General features: G+C 46.6%; 1 long non-coding RNA gene across 1 annotated transcript; it reads right to left on the reverse strand.

Moving 5' to 3' along the window:
• Positions 1-1814: 1814 nt before the first annotated feature.
• LOC141421540 (uncharacterized) lies at positions 1815-11151 on the reverse strand. The gene is made up of 3 exons (XR_012446118.1): positions 10774-11151; positions 9776-9879; positions 1815-2540 (listed from the first exon to the last, which is right to left on the reverse strand). It is a non-coding gene; the product is annotated as an uncharacterized lncRNA (long non-coding RNA).
• Between the last annotated feature and the right edge of the window lie 622 nt (positions 11152-11773).

The raw sequence follows: 11773 nt of genomic DNA on the forward strand, positions 1-11773 counted from the left end.
GACAGCCAAGCAGTTGGTCAGTCAGACTGATGGACTCAGGTAAAAGCTGAAATCCTTTTGGCTTCTGTGCAGCTCTTGATCTCTACTTCCCTCTCATCATGGGATGTGCTGGGAGCAGGAGCTGCCTCTTCCTGCACAGAGGATGACTTCCACCCAGGAAGACTTCTGGGGAACAGGTCCACATGAAAAGGGGGTTAGGAAGCTGGGTTTTCTTCTCATGTTCTAAATATTACTGGAGGATTGGAAGTCCATTCCCACATAAAGGCAAACCTAGAGGTTATACACTGGTGCAAGTATGGAGCTATGCACAGCCTGATTTGGGGACTGGAGGGGACAAGCCCTTCCCCAGCCACATCACTTGCTGATGGTCCTGGATGGTCAGTTCCTATTTCCAGGCTTTTATTTCCTTGTCTATGAGATACTGGGGTTGAACCCAAAAAAGTTCCCTCATGATTCCATGAATATCTTAGAAAGCAGAATGCCTAGATTTTCCTTTTTGGAAATGCCAAATTTTCTATGCCATGCCAAACGACGGGGTAGCCAGTGGTGTGGGATGTTGTAAAACCCTGACTGGAGTTACAGATGGAAGGGAGTTGATGTGTCCTGTTGATCATGTCAGGTGACTCACACAGGGTCTGGGACTCTAGAAGTTGGCTGTCTGAACTTCCTTTGAAGTGGTGATGATTGAATTACGTTTGTGAACTATAGGTTGAACTAGTGCATGTAAATCACCCTGTGGTGTGTTGTACTTTCCCACACACTCATTTCAAATGAAAACACTGAAACACACCGATTTATTTTGGGACTGCATTTGAACATTCTGCTTAACATCTATGAGCTGACTGGTTTCTCTGACTCTCAGAGAATGAGTTACTGAAGGTGGAAGTCCCAGGGAGGTAGATTTGGGCTCTGTCCAGGGAAGACCTTTTTAATAAGCTGGACTCTGGAGTTATAGTTTCCTGTTGCTGATGATTGTTGAACAAAAGCTAGGTGCTGATCGGTCCTCTACCCCAGACAAGGACACTGCAGAGTGATTCCCTGACACCCTGCCCAAAGCAGTCTCTCTTCCTAACACTGCCATACCAGGCTTAATATTTTAATAGTTATCACCCTGGAAGAGTCATGTTCACTTAAATTCTTCACTCAGCTATCAGCATCTCACCAAAATGGAAGGTGAATCTTACAAGGTGGGCACTTGGGCTCTTGTTCCCCATTTTACCTCCAGTACAGAGACAGAGGGCACTTAGCAGACACTCTACAAACACTGAATATCAGATGATATTTTGCCTTTGGCCTAGGCTTTATAGCTTCTCAGCACCCATCTTTCTAAGGGATTCTGCCCTCAAAAAGCCTGGCTGTGGGTGTTTGAGGGAGCCATGGTTAATGAGTAGTGGAGAGAGCACGAGGATTCAGGCATGTGGTCTCTCACTGGCTTCATGTCCTTGAGTGAGTCACCCAACCATTTTGGGTCTTGGTTGCTTCATATGTAAAAGAAGATTTGGATTCAGTTATCTTCCAGCCCTTTCCAGCTGTACTATCTTGTGATTCAAGAATGCTATGTTTGCACTCACTCCTGTTCTCAAACTGTTTGCTCAACTCTGTTATTAGGGGCTCTAGGCCTCTTAAAACAGAAACTAAAAGTAGCTTTGGGAAGCAAAGAGTAACACAAGTGCAAATGAATCATTATACCCTGCGTAACAAATTATAAGGACAAAAGCTAGATTCCAAGGGAATTGGTTTAATTTAATTATTTAATTAAATAATAAGTCATTATTATTTCATAATAATAAAATAGAGATTTTTTTAAACCCAGGTTTATTAACAATTAAGAACCTCCCCCCCATATATACCTTAGCTACTTATCAGTGTACTCAGCCACAACAGACCTAATACAGTCATCCCTCAATAATTCCTTCAGGGAATTGGTCCCAGGCCCACTCTGGGTCCCAAAATCTGGAGATGCTTTAAGTCTCTTATATTATGGTACAGTATTTCATACAACCCGTGTATATCTTCCCATATATTTAAAATCACCTCTACATTACTTGCAATACCTAACACAATGTATGCTGAGTAAATAGTTGTATATTACATTGTTTTGGGTGTAATGACCAAGAAAGAATCTGTACCTGTTCATTGTAGATGCAATTAAAAAAATTTTCTATGCATGATATCCACGGATGCAGACTCAAGGACGTAGAGGACTGACTGTATTTTCCGATTTTAAATATTCTTTATAAGTGAAGTAATTTCATACTTCTTTCTTCTTTTTGGCCTGTCCAGGAGATGGCTAGTGAGGCTGGATGAGGAGAAATTCAAAGCAAGCTACTCTTCGTGACAACATTAAGACAACCCTTGTTGTATGATGTGGTTGGCACATGTTGACACAGAAAGCAGAGATGGCTGTTTTTCACTGATAAACAAGCTTTGTGGTTAAGGATATATTCCTTTTTTTTACATGTTCCTGGAGGAGGTTTCCTATTCTGTATTCTGAAGTGGTTCTTTAATGCCATCCACAACAGCAACAAATGCAGAAATACCTGTGTGATGAATTGGTCAACACATAGAGAGGTATTGGGTACAATACAAGCATAGAAGGTGCTAAATGGTTCAAAAAGGCATAGAATGTAATCTGTGTTCATTGGCTCTACATTTTAGTTGGGGAGACAAGATACAAACTAATGGAACTATCAACTAACCAAACTAGATTTTGTACCACAGATAGCATTAAATGTACTGATCCAGTAAAATACTTCTAACTGACTGGCACACTCAGTGCCAAGGAGTCAGGGAGGCACGAGCTGTCTGCAGAGAGGTTGTGTGTAGCCCTGCACTGGCCTGGCTCTGGGGTATCAGAGGAAGCTTCTCACTGCCTTGAGCCACAGGGTCGCAAGGAATTGAATGTGAATGGCCCCTAGCTATGTATGTCCACGGGCGTGGACCATGATGGACTCAGTCTGAGAGTCGTAGACAGGAGCAGAGGAACAGAGAGGTCTGCAGCTCATTGCCCATGGGCTTGAGTCAAGCCACAGACCCATTAAAATGTGCCATGCCCTACAGAGCATTTCTAAATATTTTTGAGTCAACATTTAAATATCAAGCGCTTTTATTTTTTAGAATAAAATCATCTGGAATCTCTTGAAAAAACTGGATCTGGCCCCAGGTTTTAGCCATGTGGATTCCTTTCCTTCCCTTCCCCTTCCCTCCTCTCGCTTTCTTTTTTTTTTTCTTTCCTTCCTTCCTTCTTTCCTTCCTTTCCCCCCTTCCCTCCCCCTTTCTTTCTCTTTCCTTCTTCCCTTCCTTCCTCCCTCCCCCTCCTCTCTCTCTCTCTCTCTCTCTCTCTCTCTCTCTTCCCTCTCCTCACCTCCCCTCCCTTCCCCTCTCCTACCACATCCCTCTTTTCTGAGGGTCTCAGACAGGCCTGGACTGGCCTTGAACTTGCCATCCTCTTGCCTCTGACTCCAGAACAGCTGGGTTTACACCTGTAACAGGGCAGGATGTATAACAGAGCAGCACCACCTCAAGAACTGAGATTTATTAAGGGCTCATATGTACCACATGTTACTCCTTTAGCCTTTGTGCCACCCTGCTGCTATTCCATGATGCTAGAGGAGGAAATAGGTGTGGAGATGTTAGTCAACAAGCCCAATATCACAGAGCTACTTCAGGGCAGACACAGGATTTGAATACAAGCCTACCTGACCCCAAAAGCCATGCTCACTTTGCTCCCTCTGAGCCACAAGGCTCTAAGACAGAAGTCTATAACATAGTCAATACATAGATACAGTGTGTGTGTGTGTGTGTGTGTGTGTGTGTGTGTGTGATGTCTCCCTACTAGAATAAAAGCTGCATAGGCACAAGGACTTTGGTTTGCTGCATTCCCTTTTGTATGCCAGAGCAGCACCCTGGCAGTAAACAGTAAACAGCTTTGAATGTGTGAGGGGATCAACTGTACATGCAGCCCCCTCTGTCCAGAGGCTGGCCATCAACATGTGCTCAGGGTACCTGCCCTGTGTCAGTTAGCTTTTGCTAACACCCCTAAAGTTATGGCTTAAAATAACCACTTCTTTAGCTTACATTTCAGTGGGTAGACAATTTGAGCTGGGCTTGGCTGGATGGTTTTGGTCTCAGCCTTGTTTATCTGTGCTTCTGAGATCAGTGGGCAGGTGGTCTGGGGGCTGGCTGATTTAAGATGGCCTTGGTGGGTGGGACAGCTGAACTCTCGCCTTCCAGCAGGAGGACAGATCCGAGAAGAGGAACACTCTCAGCCATTTTTGCAAATAATCTACCACATGACCATGCCCTTTGGCATCTTGTGATTTGGTGGACAATCATAACCAGTGTTTGTTCTACTATTTTAGACATCGTAGGAGTCAGCGCTGCCTGACTCAGTGTGGGAAAGAGTCTGTCCTGTAATATCTCTGTCCCTGGTGCTTTCTGTTAGACCTTCTTTCCAATTTCTTTTTTTCTTTTTGGTAATACTAGGGTTTGAATTCAGGGTCTTGCACTTTCTAAGCAAGCATTTTTCCACTTTAGCCATGCACCCAGCCCTTTTTGGTTTAGTTTGTTTTTTAGATGAGGTCTTGTGCTTTTGCCCAGGCTGGCCTTGGACCTTGATCTTCCTACCTCCACCTCCTGAGTAGCTCAGATTACAGACATGTGCCACTGTGCCCAGCTCTCCTTTGATCATCTTTAAAGCAGTTATTTCTAAGAAATAGCACATGATGTCTCTACTTGTAGAGGTGTGACTCTGTGTAGGTGGGGAGAGCAGAAAAGAGTTAAGTTGGGTCAGAAACATGGAATTTATATTTTAGCAACTTATTTTTTGTTTGTTTATAGGGCTTGGCAAACTCAGCATACAACACAAGTGCTCTACCATTGAGCTCTTGATATTAAGACTCTCTTCGCATTTGATATTAAGACTTCAAGTCTGCAGTGATTGTGATGGAGACCCCTCCTTCTGAGTCTTGGGGTATCTCTACTTGGGAAGCCGAGTGTCAACTAAGCATGCAGAATTCAGATGATTACAGGTTAGGGTTGATCTGCCTGTGAAGCCCCTATCCATGGAGCTCATGATGCATCTTGGAAGCCAGAGGCTCTTGGCACCAGTGACTGGAGATCTTCAAATGGTCAAGCAGTTCACAGCCTTTGTGAGCACTTGTGTGGAAGATTTGCCCATGAAGCGTTCTCATTTCATTTACTCCTCACAACACAAATGGAGAAAGTGAAGCTCCTGGAGAATTTGGCCAAGCTTGTGGACGTAGGAAGGAGTAGAAACCCAATCTCTTAATTCTCAATCCAATTCTAGATCTTAACTGGGACTGTCACGTATCAACCCAGCATCAGCTCAAGTATTGCATTGGAAGGAAATGAATCAACCCCAAATCTCCTTCCTCACATCCTCAGCTAGTGAAATCTTCCCACTCCTCCCACCCACACAGTCCCCTGGGAAATGGCCAGTATCTGAGCATCTCCCATCATTGCTGGGTGGCTGGTGCACAGGGGTATCAGGAAGCTTGAGAAACCACAGGGTCCACAGGTCCAGCTCCCTTCTTATGAGTTTCCCTGGAAGAGTTGTTGCAGGAGAATATAGGACAACCTATATCTGGAAAGCACGTTTTGAAGAGTAGTGTTTTTTTATCTTTCAAATTAGTGTCAGGAATTTCTTGTTTGCAGCAGCTGCTTCCAGAGACAGCCCTGGATCTCCTAGAGATGGCTCAGTCTCCTTGGGAGGTGGTGGGGGTGGGGGTATTTGCTGAAATATAACCTTCATTATCTGAATGGCCATTGGGTATCTACCATATGCCCCGGGACAATGGACTACACTGTGGTTTCGCTCATCTGTTGTTAGAAAACTTTTCTCCTCTTTTATGTCACTGGCAGCCTTCACCCTCCATGAATCTCCTGTAGTCATAACAGCAAGCACCTACTATGTGCTAGGAGTGGGCTGAGTTGAGGGTCAGGCAAGGGAGGCACCTATGGTACCAACCTTGCAAAAACAGGGCATGAGTGTGAGGGCCTGGTGCTTTGTGAGCGTCATTGTCACCCTGGTCCCACCACAGTTCTTTAAGTTTGCTTTTTTCTATGATCCTTGCGATCACCTCACTTAACCGATGGGTAAAACCCGAAGTGCAGGGTGGTTAAGGAATTTGCTCAAGGTGGCGCAGCTGGCTCCAGCATGCTGCTGGGGGATACCACCATTATCTCATTTGGTTTTACAACAGCCCTGAAAAGTAATTGGGCTTCTGTCATATTGGGTCACGAGAGTTGATTGCTAAATTTTCAGGCATTTTGTGAGTCAGTTGTTAAACATAGCCATTATTAAATATGAAATCATACAAACATACAATTAATTATATCAATTATACTAAAAGCAAGTATAATAACTACCTCCAAACTCATCACTTCCTATTGTTTCTCCTGTGCTCCATGTCCAAGGGCAAGGCAGAGTAGCTGCTACTTTGAAGCAAAAAAAAAAAAAATTCCCTTCTCTGTAGGGAGGGAAGAGACTGACTCCTCCCTATTCTATCCGGAAGCCATTTCTTCCGGTCATTCTCCAGGGCGGATGCATTGTAGGAAACAGTCACTGAGGCCACAAGGAAGAAAAACACCCGCTTCCTATGCTCCCTACATGGGCAATAGAAAGCTCTAGGCTTGAGCTCTGGAAGGCATGGCAAGGCCTCTGTAGCCCCTGGGAGAGGTTGTACTCTGAGGAAGAGGCAGCTGCTCTACGAGCAAGCATGGCTTTGGGTACAAGATAGACCTGTGGTTGACTTTTGCCTCTCTCTGCCTCTTATAAGCTTGGTCAAGCATTTAAGTTCTTTAATCCTCAATTTTTCATCTGTAAAATGTGGAAGTACCCATCTTATGCACGCTTCTGGAATTGTGGCATAAGAATCAAACTGAATGTATGTAAAGCATTCTACGTCATAAATGGTGGAAGGAAGGCGATCAATGTTGAATGAATGGACACATGTGGCAGAGTGTGCCAGACACCAAGTGAGGCTAGGAGGATTCCCACTGGGTGGGCAAGGGTCCCATCTCCAGGACTGTGTGCAGGGAGGAGGGAAACAACGTTCAGAGAGAAGGTGATGATAGAAGTGCTGGGCTGTTGTGGTGGGCAGAGAGGCAGAAAGCGCAGGCGACTGATTCTAACTTGCTTGTTTCCTGAGCCTTACTGTGTGCCTATGGTGTTCTGGGGGATGCAACTGTGAATATGATCCCGCCTCTTTCCTCTCAGAAACAACACTGACAGGTATGCAAAGTTAAATGATTTTATAAGCAAGAAAATGCTTAGAGACCAAGGCAGAAGAAACGAGCATAAGGAGTGTGCCTTGACTACTCAAAGGGGTGGGCAGTCACCAGGGGGCCTTTCTGCAGACTGGCTGGAATCCTGCAGGTCAGGGGCTACAGGGAGGGGCTGCAATTCTTCACCTTGTTTTAGCAAAGAGAGGGCGGGAGGGAGGAGGCAGCTGGAGTTGGCCTTCTGTCCCAGGAAGATGCTCTGTGTGTCCCCTGCCCTTCTGCATCTTGGCTGCAGCAGGCCACATCCACTGCCACTGCTTGGACCTGAGGCTGAATTCACATCCACACCTCCCTCCATGGGTCTAAGCCAGGCTGGGCTCTACCTTACCACATGTGATGGGGACTTGCAGAGATCAGGAGGTGGGATATAGAAGCTCACTTAAATCCTTTTTTGGAGGCAGAACAGGACCTGCCTGGAACTGAGGGGGGGAGGGGGGAGAGAAGAGGGGAGAGGGGCAGGGGGGAGAAATGACCCAAACAATGTATGTACATGTGAATAAATGAATAATTTAAAAAACAAAAAATCCTTTTTTAGGGTGAGGAACAGGCCTTTGTCATGGGTCCTTCTCCCTCCCCACCCCAGTCTTGCCCTAGTCCTCTCAGGTGAGTCAGGTTGACCTTGCTGGGTTGAAGAAACAGTTCCAGAAAGTTTAGGGGTAGTTTGAGACTGGTTAGCTAGAAAATGCAGCCCTCCTCAAACCTGCCCCTTGTTGTCCTGGCCCCAGCAGGCAGTTGGCCCCTTCCTCCCTTCTTAGAGACAGAGCCATGCTCTCCCCTGGGGATGGAGCGTCTCCTGCAGCCATGTCTGCTGTGTGAGCTGAGGCCATCAAGGTCCCAAGGCTGTGTCAGGTGTGATAGCTATGTTGACGTTTGGGGGGGGGGAGGTGCGTAGACGGGACACAGAACAGGCTCTTAGCAGGGGTGCTGTTGCACTTGACCAAGAGGTTTCTTTTCTCCCAACCCAGGAATAAGAACTCCGTGAAAAGCTGTAAATAGACACCTGCATGATGACACACTATGTAACCATATTCCACAGCCATACGACATTGCGAGGGACCTGTTTTTAACAACGGGGGAGGTAGAAGGAGCAGATAAAATGCATGGCTAGCATAGTAGGAAGGGGTGTGAGGCTCACGATCACTACCTGCCCCCCTTCTCTGTACTTACCAGGGCTACACTTGTGTCTACATGGTCCCCAGGGACCCCTCTTCTACCGGGTGGGGGCATGTTTCTCCCATATGCGCTTTCATGTTCCTGATCACGTTATGCTCAGAGACAGGGACTCTTTTTGGAAGAACGAGGCTGGACCCCACTCTACTCTTTATATGGGGTGGGAGATGGGAAGAGAGGCTACTGTGATCACAGAAGTGAATTCTTGTTCCTTGGGTACCTGTGAGGGAAGGCACTCTTTGAGCCTCAGTGTTCTCCTCTGTGAAATAGGAGTAATAGTGTGTGCTCATGGGTTAAGTGAGGTCATGTGCTGTAACAGCGGCTTGGAGAGGAGAGCTGAGCAGAGGCTTTGGGGCACTTCCTGCTGTGTGACCTTGAGAAAAATCAAACCTCCTGAGCCACAGGTTTGTGATATATGCCAACCTGCATTATAGAATTGTCCGTGAGTTAGGGGCGAATCAAATGAGATCTCTGCTAGCTGTGCGATGCTGTGAGGAGCCCATAGTAAGTGAGCATTGGCCCCTTATGGTGATTGTGGTAGGCTGTGGCAAGGGACCTGGGGGGAGATGACAGAAAGGAGGATCCCATCCTCTGCCCACCTGGCTTGCCCTGTGTTGGAGCCACCCTCCTCCCACAACCTGATCATGTTTTCATTCCTGACCTTCCTCACTACCCAGACTATTCAGGATTTTCTGGTCTCCAGCAGAGCTCCAAACACCCCCCACCTCCTTATTGGAGTGGTGGTTAATTATGTGTGTGAATCACAGGGGCCAGAGGCTGAGAATAGGCACTACAGTGTTGATAATTCAGCCATTTTCTGAAAGGCCCCCATTGGCTGCTTACCTTGGCTTTCTACTACAGCAGTCCTCCCTGACAACTGGTCCACTAAGGGTGGTGGTAGTGAGGCTAGTGACCAGCTGTTCCCTGTCTCCTGGGGACTAGCAGGAACTTGGGCTACAGTGCACAGTGTCTGAGAGAGTCCAGGCCTCAGAAAAAGCAGCCAGCCTAGATTGTTTAGGCTGTAGCAAAGCATCCAGCCCTGGAGGTCTTTCCCAAACAGGATAAAGTTTCATCTCTGGAATATTTCAGGGCAGCTAGGCCTACCCAATCCTCTCAGAGATGAAGCTCGTCTCCCATGAGTGCTGGTTGAACTTTGGACTTCTATGAACCCTGCAGAACATAGAACGCAGCTCATGGCCTTGACGCCTTGACTGACTTTCCTTCTTAGGTACATGTTTTGTTTCTTCAGCTTTCTTAAAGATAAGGACCACATCCCACGTAATGTCCACATATCACTTACCATAGGACTGGGTCTTTGTCACATCCGCTGAGGCTCTGTAGTGACTCAGTTTCCACTCAGGGGACAGCAGAGCTTGAGAGGATAGGTCACAGGACTGGTGAGTTCTGAAGAAGACATTAAAGGCCTGGGGTTGGGGGATTGGGGCTTAAGAAAGAGTGGCTCCATGGTGGGGCAGACAGTGGGACTAAGTGCTGTGAGACTCCAGAGAACTTCAGACAGCGAGGAGAGAGAGGGCTGGGAGGGGAAGGAAAGGAAAAAATTCGACCAACAGAGTTTTGTTGAGAACTTTCCCAGAATCCTCCAGCTGATCCCAACCTTAGTTCCAGGGCAGGTGAGACTTGTGTCTGTTGACCTCCAGCTTGATGGGAAGGGTGCGAGGAGGTATGAATGAGCGTGGCTTCAGGAGAGATGGGGACATGGGTGGGTGAAACCAGAGGATACACCGTGACCAAGAATATCAGGGGGACCTAGGGTACTCAAAATGCCACAGAGCTTTCTGTTAGCCTGGGGAAGTAACCGGGCCCTGTGTCCTTAAGGAGAAATTGAGCCCCAGAATTGGCACATGCTAGGTGGCAGAGCCACTCTGGGGCTATTACTGAGTTGTGATCAGGTGAGAACCTGGGCTGACTCCTGGGGCAAGAGTGAGAGTGAATGATAATAGTAACATCACCACCACCAACATGGTGCTACTTGCCATAGTGTGGTATTTCACAGCTGACAACAAAGCTTTCTCATCTATTAGTTCAGGATGGAGAAAGGGTTGAGCAATGTCAGTTGCCTCCACCGCATATGCTCCCCAGAAATCTTTAACCTTGGCCCTCCCATCTCCTTCCCATTTGCAGATTGAGCCCTGGCACTGGGATCTGCTGTTGTGTGCAGCTTTGGAGCAGGGTACAGGAAGGTGTTCAGATCACAGAAGGGTGGACCTCCCAGCAGCCCCTTTCCTCCTCCTTGGTCCTGCCTCCCTGCCTACCCCAGAGTCCTGTTCCCTGGCTTACCTGGGTTTCTGGTAAAGCAAGGAAAGTAGAACTTCTCTTCCTGGGTCTCCTAGAAGGGAGAGGACCATTTCCTTGTACCTTGTTGACATCACATAACTCATTTCTTTCCTTACCTGGCCTAGTTAGTAGATCCACCACTGTCTTTCCAGCTTGTTTGACCAATGGGTCCGAAAGTCCATCTGCCATGTGAGGCAAAGGTCAGTACCTGTCTCCTACACCAACCCAGGTCTCAGTCTCCTCTTTGCCAAATGGCACAGGTGGCAGCCTTAGTGCTGGCTTGGATAAGAGCTCTGATATTTTCCCACAGGCATGCCAGTATTTCCAACTTAGGGATCCTAGCTTTGGAAAGCACCTAACACCTTCAGACAGCCTTGGGTTGGCTGGGGAAGTAACAGAAAGAGAAGAGAAGCAGCCCAGAAGGCAAATTTTTTTTTAAACATAGGGCACAGACCAAAGAGCAAGAATGTTTGGCCACAGGGGAAAGTTGCTACCTGTGGAGAGTTGGGACGTTGGGCACTATGTCTTGTAGTAAGTACACTTAGACTGTAGGAAGAGGATGAGGACATAGGTAGATCTTATATAACAGGTTGGCTCAACTAAAAATTTCAGACTAGGATATTTAAGTGGGAGTTTCTACCTGTTTAAAAAAAATGTGATATTGCAACCCATATCTAGGAGACACTGTCCTTTAGAAGTCACAAAAAGAACAGTGTGGGAAAACTGACTATAACAATGGGGCATAATAAAAAGTCTTATGGGAAGGCCTTCTGCTATAAAGGAAGCATGGGAAGGTACATGTGGTCTAATGTTATCTACTGGAATCCATTGATCATTTCCTAGTGAAAGTCAGTAGGGAAACAGACAAAATAGCACAATCAACTTTAATGGGACACATCTCATGAACAAACAGGAAGTCAAGATGTGTGTGGTTGTGCTGTGGTAGCAACTACTAAATCTTAGTGGTTCACACAGCAAAGGTTGTTTTTCAGGTGTACTGCAG

This window comes from Castor canadensis, chromosome 3, assembly GCF_047511655.1.
Source record: "Castor canadensis chromosome 3, mCasCan1.hap1v2, whole genome shotgun sequence".
In the NCBI taxonomy this organism is placed as follows: Eukaryota; Metazoa; Chordata; class Mammalia; order Rodentia; family Castoridae; genus Castor; species Castor canadensis.